General features: G+C 48.5%; 1 protein-coding gene across 1 annotated transcript in view; it reads left to right on the top strand.

The window, feature by feature from the left end:
• Nucleotides 1–269: 269 nt before the first annotated feature.
• SGSM1 (small G protein signaling modulator 1) overlaps nucleotides 270–8,874 on the top strand; it is a 77,282-nt gene continuing 68,677 nt past the window's right edge. The window contains exon 1 of the mRNA XM_026656959.1: nucleotides 270–304. The gene's annotated coding sequence lies outside the window, so the exon portion shown is untranslated. The remainder of the gene's footprint in view (nucleotides 305–8,874) is intronic.

The raw sequence follows: 8,874 nt of genomic DNA, 5'->3' as shown, positions 1-8,874 counted from the left end.
GTTTTTAGGGGCGGGGGGGGAGCCCCGCCCGCCGGTCCCTGGAAGTGGGCGGCGTTGCCCTGCCCAGCCCGGCTGCTGCCCGGCTGCCGCTGCCTCCCTCCCTCCCGCGGGCTGCGGCAGAGGCGCAGGCGCCCGGCGGAGGAGCAGGACCATGGCCGCGGCTCCGGCGGGTAGGACGGGGCGCCCGGGCGGGGGGATGCGGGCGGCGTGGCCGGGCTGCGCCGGGGGCACTAACGCGCTTCTCCCCCTTTCCCCCACAGAGGCGGAGACCCGGCAGCGGCTCCTGCGCACCGTCAAGAAGGAGGTGGGTCTGCGGCCGGGCCCCGCGCAGCTGGAGCCAGGGGTTCCCGGGGGGCCAGATGTGCGGGGGGGGGGGATGGAGGAGGCGCCAGGTGTTTGCGCGCATCTGGATGAACCAGTGCCTGGGTTCTTTGGGGGGAGGCTCCTGAAGGCTTTTTTTGGGGGGAGGGGGCTGCACATCTGGAGCGTGACGTCCGGGGGGAGACTAGGGGATGCTCCAGATGTTGTTTTAGGGGGCCCGTTGAATGGCTCTCGCTGGGGGAGGGGGGAGGGCTGTATCCCCCCCCCCCATCTTGTTTATTCGTTTTGTGTGTGATTGCTGCAAGGTTGCGCTCCGGCCCGCTGCGCTGCGGGGGAGCTAGTGATTTGGGGCGGTGCAGGGCTGGGGTTTCTCTGGGGTGCAGGGTCCCCCCCCCCAGGCAGTAATGCTGGGATCTGCCTTTATCTGTTGTGACCATTGCTAATAACGGACTCCCAGCTCCCAGCAGGGTCGGTCACGGGGCCCTGCCGGCAGAGGTTGTGTAATTACTAGCAGCAGTTAGGGATGATTAGTTGGGCAGCCAAAAAACCGACAGTCCCAGACTCACCCCTGTGGCTTTACCGGCCTGGGCTGCGCTGTGCACCTAAAGGCGAGAGTGGCTCCAATCCTGGGAGATTGCAGGAGCTCCCCCAGGAGCCCCATCGCCTGCCTGGGGCGAATTGCTGGACTGACTCTTCAATGACCTGCCTTGAAGGGATTCAGCAGAGTGAGGGGAGAGGGGGTTTCATTGCTCCCAGAGGGGCTTCGGCAGGGGACATCACCTTCTCGCCCACAGCCACTGGGTTGTTTTAGAGCCAGCGCTGTGCCTGCCGGTACCTGCACAGGTCTCTGGGTTTCGAACGTGGTTTTGCAGGAGAGTCGTTTGGAACGTGAACACATCACTTCGGCTGGTTAAAAGACACAAGTTAAACCCGACTGGATTTATGGCATTTTGAAAGCTAGCCGGCTGCCTGGTCACTCGCGCCTGTTACTGAGAGGGTTTCATTGGCTATGTTGACAGAAAAGAGCATAATATTGTCAGGGGAAGGGTCAGACGTTCCCTGAAGGACTCTCAGAGCTGTCTACAGGTAATGGAGGGGCAGCAGGACCTAGTGGTTAGTGGGAACTGGGACTCTTGGGTCCTAGTGGGTCCTGTGACCCACCATGTGACCTCGGAGAGTCGCCTCCACTCTCTCTGTGTCTCACTTTCTGTCTCTTAGGGATGTTATGAGGTTCCATTAACTAATATTAGATCTTCGGTGCAGGGTGCAGCGTACTGTACAAATGTGAAGCGTTATTTCCATTTAAACCCCTTAAGGATATGGCCCTTGCTTGTATTGTGGTAGCATGTAGGACCGCAGCTGTGGACCAGGAGCCCCGGGCACTAGGCACAGTACAAACACAGAACAAACAGATGGCCCCTGCCCCAGACAGCTTCCAGTCTAAGTGCTGTTAGCCATTAAAGGCCATGCTCTGGTAATACACGGTTACGTTTCCAGGGGTTGCTTGGGGATACCACTGCGTTAGCAGGTGTCCTGGAGCTGAACTGCCAGGAGGTGCTTTGAAAGTTTGCCCCTCGTCTCACTTTGACTCACCCGCGGGAGAGAATTCCGAGGGAAAGCGTACGCTTTGTCTCTCTAGTGGACTCGGCGTTCTGTGGAGTCTCCGAAGGGACAGCCGTTGGTGCAAGCAGAGCCTGTGAGCTTAGGACCCCAGTTCATCTGTCTCAATCCTTTATTTTTCCTTCTTTTCTGGGTTTTAGTCAGCTCCTTTGGGAAAGTTCACAGGCCCAATATTTACTCTGCTTAAAAACTGAGGCAAAGCAGTGTCCTTTGGGGCTGCAGGATTCTGGGCTTGGACCTAATCCCAGGCCACCGCCACATGTCACCTCCTCGCCAGAGATGGCTCTTGAGTTATCGTCTTAACAGTTGTTTCGGCTGGTCCGTGAAGTGCAGCCCTCCTTCCTAGAGTCTGCTTTGGAGCTCCCTAGAGGAATGTCTATCGCACAGACCATGCACGGACCCTTCCTCTTGTGTTTTGACAGGGTGGTACTCGCAGAGAGGAGCAGAATTCTTTGTATTTATTTTCTTAAATTGCACACGTAAGGATGGCATGTCACTGGTATGTCATTGTGAGGCAATATTCATGGCTCATGGGATCAAATTAAAAACCCTACCCAAAATACAATCTAATCAGAGCATATTAACGGATATAGCGATATCTAATTTGAGCTCCAATGCGGGGCCTGTGTCATCGTTAGTGTTTCTGGCCGAGTGCTGGGTTGGTGTTCGTAGCCTTAACCCATTCTGAAACTGGTGGGACGAATTCCTTTGTCCTGTGTCATGTAAATATACAGGAGTACTTGTGGCACCTTAGAGACAAACAAATTTATTTGAGCATAAGCTTTCGAGGGCTACAGCCCACTTCTTCGGATGCAGGCTGTAGCCCACGAAAGCTTATACTCAAATAAATTTGTTAGTCTCTAAGGTGCCACAAGTACTCCTGTTCTTTTTGCGGATACAGACTAACACGGCTGCTACTCTGAAACATGTAAATATATGTTTTTGTTGCTGGCAATGCGACTCCCATAAGGTCCCCCCCCTTCCTGCTGAGTGGGACAGCACCCTGTTTGCCCCGGTGACAGGAATGACTCGAATTGTCCCTGTCCTCTGCCTGACTGCTCCCTTGGTGTAAATCAGCAGCATGTTAAAATGTTTGAGAATCCTGGTCTCAGCACTTCTGAGCTCTCACAAGAATGGCTTGCACGTGCATGTTTGTGCTAGAGTGTGCGCCCACAAGATGGGGCAGCTAGGGGCTCATTTTAGGCCTGTCTGGCTTGATGGTCTCCCTTTTAACACATCTTGAACAGTCCCTGTTTAGATGAACAGCTTTCGCTATCCCAGTCTTGGGCTGCCCCCGTATGCCTCGGACAGAGTGCTTTGTATCAGATGCATAACTGCACTCGTGCAGCATTTTTCATCCTCTCGCTTTGAAATCTTTTCCCAGTGTGGGTAAGCATTCGGAGCCCCATTGTACAGAGATGAAACCTGAGGCCTAGAGAAAGGAAGGGATTACGCAGGGAGTGACTGGCACAGCCAAGAACAGAATTGAGGTCTCCCAACTCCGTGCTCCCCTGCTTTCCCCACTAGACATGCTGCGTTTTATAAGGTAACCAGGACACATGGTTTGAACAGCGAAAAGATTATTTTCATCAAAATTGACATACGTGGTTGAGTAGCCAAACAACAAACCAACCAGTTTGTGCCCCTCCACATCTTGACGCTTGTTGTGATGGGTGTGGTGGAAAGAAATACTTCTCGTTGCCTTGACAACTGCTGTTACATTGGAAGAAGGGTATGACAGTTATTTAACATCTGAAATTAAATTGACCTCTCGTAATTACAGTCCATCTGTGACCCCGCCTGAATTGGGATGAACAGAAAGAGCAGACGCAGAACGAGGAAGCAGCCTCTGAAAGGTCTGAGGTGGTAAAGGCAGGGGTGGTGATACTCAGTGTCCTGATGGAATAAGTTAAAACAAGGTTGAACAATGGGCGTGATCTTCAGGTGTGGGAATCTATTCTACGTTGGTTCTGATACTGCCTTCGTCACCGTCGTATTGAGCGCCTTCCAGTTGTGCTTTAAATGACGAGCTGTATGGTTCATTCTCTTCCCAGGGCAGGGAGTTGTTTTTTGTGTTTTAAAATGTGCACGTTGCTCTGCGTGCACTAGAGAAGGCAGGTTGACCAAATGTGCCCTGCACTTGGAGTAGAAGATGGCAAGGTTTGGGATGGTCCTTAGTTCCCGGGGGAGTTTGTGCCACTGTCTGGGATTAGAGCTTTCTTTGGGGCCATTCTGTTGCACAGATGAGCTGCCATGTCATGCAGCATTTCAATAGGTCCAGCTAAATTCAACCAAAGATTAAGTCTGTATCAAAGGTGAGAGAGGAAGAGGAGGTGGAAAAAAAAGACACTGTGGCCAAGTGAAATAGCTCCAGTCACCCCAGTCTGGATGCATGAATGTCAGCGTATAGCATAGTCTGATATTTGCTTTTCGTTTAACAGGCCTCAGGCCTAGTGCATTATTGTAATATCCCTGTTCAGTGTCTTCTGTGCGACAGATACAGAAACACTGCAGAATTTCCTCCCATTCACCTACACTGGATTGCAAAACATTTGGTTTTCCTTTTGAATGCTTTGCATGGGACTTTTTGGCAGTACCTGAGCTTCCCGAGCTCCGCGTCCGAATGCATGGTTTCGGTGTGCGCAGAACACACAGTGCTGCTGGCAAAGGCTTGAGGAAGGTGAAGGCGATTGGTGCCTGGGCCGACTCGCAGTGAAGTCAGTGGAGGTCTGGCACTAAGACCCTGATTCAACAAGATGCGGTCAGACCTTGCTGAGCCCAAGAGCTGCATTTCTCTTCCCACTTTTTTTTCCCATTAGAAGTGAGAAAAATATTTGAGAAAATAAATCTCTGGGTTATGCAGATAATTAGTTAGTGACATTCCTGATAGTTAAAACAGGTGACTCCTAGGCATTTTTGTCTGGGGTGGCACTGCCATCTCTTCTGTCTCCCCTAGTCATTGGATTTACTTAATATTTTTTTAACTCTATCTTTCTTGTCTGAATTGATTTAACCCTTTTGGGTTCCCCATGGATTTTCCTCCCTTTATTGCATCCCTAAGACTTTAGCACAAATGCTAACTTTTGTTCCGCTGAATCAGACCTGAGGTCTCATCTACTCTGGGGGTTTTAGCCTCTGGGGTAGCTTATCTGGTGCAAACATCTAGTATAGATGAGTGGTTTGAAACAGGGTAAATCCATCCTGATGAAAGCAGTCGTTTATACTGGCGCCCCCTAGGGGTTTGCAGTGGTGCAGCTGCACAGGCATCTAAAACCCCAGGATAGACAAGGTCTGACTAGATCAAGCAGATAGATATGTGACACAAATCATTTGAAAATCTCTTGCATGAACTATCCAACGCAGTACAACTTCCCATTGCAGCTTCCGTGCTTGGGTGCCATACTGCAGAACATTGCTGTTGTGTGGGGATTGTTTTTTAAGAAGTTTTTTTTAAGCTGTCCATGAGAGCTGCACATTCAGGAAAACAGTATGTGCCCTAAAGTGTTTTTGCTCTTACTGTCCCTTTTGTCAGATGTTTTGGGACCAAGTGGATGGAAATAAATCAAGTTAATTCTGAAAGCTGCACTCGGTTCCTGTTGTGCTGTCAAGTCAGCCGACCAAGCTGGGAAATGTCTCTTCTTTTCCATGAAAAATTACAGATGTCTGTTTTTTCTCCAGATTTTTCAGGTCATTGTCAAAATGAAAAAATATTTGGTTTTGAATCACTAAAAAGTGTTCCACTTACAGGGAGGTTTCAGTTTTTCAGCAAATACCTGAAAACGTCAACAAAAGCAGAAGTACTCTTGCAAAAACTACCATTTAATTGAAAAGGCATTTTTTATTTAAAATGTTCAGTATTTTTTTTTTGCTCAGCTGTAGGTAGTAGCGTTGCAGATGAGCACACATTGGAGAGTCAGCATCACACCTGAAAGAACATGGGATATGTAGGCCCAGTTCTTCGCCACCCTGCACCTTGTGCTGTCATGTACACAAGTGCACATTGTAAAACGATAGCAGATCAGAACAGTAGCTCTGCCCTCTTGCAAAGCGAAAGGCAAATGGGAGTCAGGCGGGGTGCTGGGGTACTGCAGCACCCCCTGGCTTGGAGTAGTAATAACAACCAAATACATGGTTTCCACTTTCAGCACCCTCACTGTAAAAATTGTTCCAGCGGCCCTGGAGTCAAGCCCACAATGTACCTAGGAGCTAGTTACAGGAACAGTCCTAGCGCGTGAAATAACTGGATGAAACAGGAAAATCAACTCTCTAATTGTTGTATTTATTCATCTGTTGAGGCTTTGCTTTTTTAGCTTGCCACTCAGCAAATAGACATTTTAAAATGTTTTATGAATGAACAGTTGGTTTCCCTGTATTGTACACTGTACTGCCTAGTCTTAGTTATTTCAATAGTTATTGATTGGCCACGCCCAGTTGCATTAACAATGTTTTATAGTCATATCCATTAGATGTTCTCTTTTGCTTGTTCTTTGATAGCTTGAATGAGTTCTGCTATAGATTTTCTGTAATGCCATCCTGGGTTAGACGGACAGAAATCAATCTCTCTCCCTCCCAGCTCCTACCTATATTTCTGTGCTATACAAGCCTTGTTGTTGAGTTTGCAGCTAAGTTATGTAAAATTGTCAGCAATATCAATGTTTGCACAGCCTGTGTCTGCATTCTTGGGCTGTGTGTACCAATCCATCTGAAATATTGATGTGCTCGGGCCAATGTGAACTCTCATTTCTGGATTGCTAGACTATTCTATGCTTCATTTAGAATTATTGGGATCGCCTGGAGAATCAGAGTGTTTGAGTATTAACTATTAAGGCAGAAACAAACGCTGCGTTTATACAGCTGTAAGGACTGTTCAGACATAACCAAGGTGAGACTGAAATGCTGTAAGTTTATAATGAAAGTTATTGGTTCTATAGGAACGTTTGGATGTTTCCCCATTACAACATACAAGTCATTTTCAATGTGCCTGTGTCAGAAGTAGACAAAAGTCCTTAATATGCCGTTTCTTGGGCTGCTTGCATCGATCTCTACTAAAAACAATATTTTTAATCACTAGAGGCCATTTTCTGTCTGGCTGAAAATGAAAGCACTTCCTTACAGCCGTTTTCTCAGGCTCCAGCAAACCTAGGGGGAAACTTTCATACCAAAAACAACAAGGAGTCCGGTGGTACCACCGGACTCTTTGTTATTTTTGTGGCTACAGACTAACACGGCTACCCCCTGATACTTTCATACCAAACCCAATTTCCTTGCCGCCTCCTTTTCCGTGTGCCCTTTGATGGGGTTTCAGTAGGATCTCTGCTTCAATTAAGACCTCCACTTCCCCTCCCAGCCCAGCCTCGATTTGGGGCAGCCAAGAAGTCCTCCTCGTATGCTTGTGGCATCAGTCTGTTGCCGTGGAAACGCGTGCCTCGTCACAAATTCAGCATTATGGCTTCACAGCAAGACAGGCTGGGCAAGCGCCCTAGCAAACAGCATCAGTATTTGGCAAACGTGGCGCTCGTGAGACAACATAATCAAACCAAGTGTCCGTGCAACATTAGTGTTATTTCCATGGTGCCAGTCGCATGCTGTGGACTTCCCTGAGACAGGGCTACAGCTGAGGGATTAGAGTGACCAGATGTCCCAATTTTTATAGGGACAGTCCCAATTTTTGAGTCTTTTTCTTCTATGGGCTCCTATTACTCCCCACCCCATCCCGATTTTTCACACTTGCTGTCTGGTCACCCTACGAGGGATCAAGCATTCAAAAGTCAAGAAATGATGCAGAGTTAAGCATCTTTCCCATGGTATTGCCAAAACACCACCAACATCCATGCATGCAAGTTTGCATTTAATGACGAAAACAGGCACAGAACCTGCTACACACGTGCATTGTGTGCAAATTCAATGTTGCAACTAGGAACCCTGGGCTGAATTCAGGCTGGTGTAAGCAGGTGTTATTCCTTTGTCAAACTCAGACCTGGTGTAAATGGGTGCAGTTCCATTGCTATCAGTGGGTTTGCACCCGATTACTCCAGGTCTGAACCTATCCACAGGACTCTGGAATTTCCTGACTTCTGAGCACTTGGTGGTTTTGTGTACCTGGCTTGTCCCCTGCTTTAATATTGCATTAACATCAATTGCATTTAGGGTACGTCTATACTTACCTCCGGATCCAGCGGTAAGCAATCGATCTTCTGGGATCGATCCCGGAAGTGCTCGCCGTCGACGCCGGTACTCCTGCTCCGCGAGAGGAGTACGCGGAGTCGACGGGGGAGCCTGCCTGCCGCGTGTGGACCCGCGGTAAGTTCGAACTAAGGTACTTCAACTTCAGCTACATTATTAACATAGCTGAAGTTGCGTATCTTAGTTCGAAGTCAGGGGTTAGTGTGGACCAGGCCTTAGAGACAGAGAGAGAGAGTGTGTGTGTGTGTATGTGTGTGTGTGTGTGTGTGTGTGTGAGTGAGAGAGAGGCAGTTGCCAGCTAATTGCCACATTAAACGTTGTGTTTCGGCTATATATTTTGACATAACATATTTCCCTAATGAAATCTAACTAGCAATATGTCCAGGTCATGTGAAGTGCTTGTTGGCTGGCGTAAAGATCTGCAAATCCCGTGTGTGTCCCATGTGTCCCGCACACATTAAATGCAAAGGTTGATGTTAATACAATGGTAAGGAGGGGGAAAGGGGGACAAAAACCAACCAAGCGCTCAGGAGTCAGGAAATTTCAGTGTCATATAGGCAGGCTCAGATCTGGAGTAATCCGGTGCAAACCCATGGACAGCAATGGAATTTATGGTGCAGCAGCAGGAGGTTTTATGCTGTATTTAATAAGTGGCGATTAATAATTAAATAACACTCCTAGAAATGCCAAAGGTCTGAGTCAATAGGATTGAAATCGATGGTTCATTGACTACAAGAATATGGAGCGGCT

Source organism: Terrapene carolina, unplaced genomic scaffold, assembly GCF_002925995.2.
Source record: "Terrapene carolina triunguis isolate 2854851 unplaced genomic scaffold, T_m_triunguis-2.0 Scaffold234, whole genome shotgun sequence".
In the NCBI taxonomy this organism is placed as follows: domain Eukaryota; kingdom Metazoa; phylum Chordata; order Testudines; family Emydidae; genus Terrapene; species Terrapene triunguis.
This window is presented reverse-complemented; position numbering and strand designations above follow the sequence as displayed.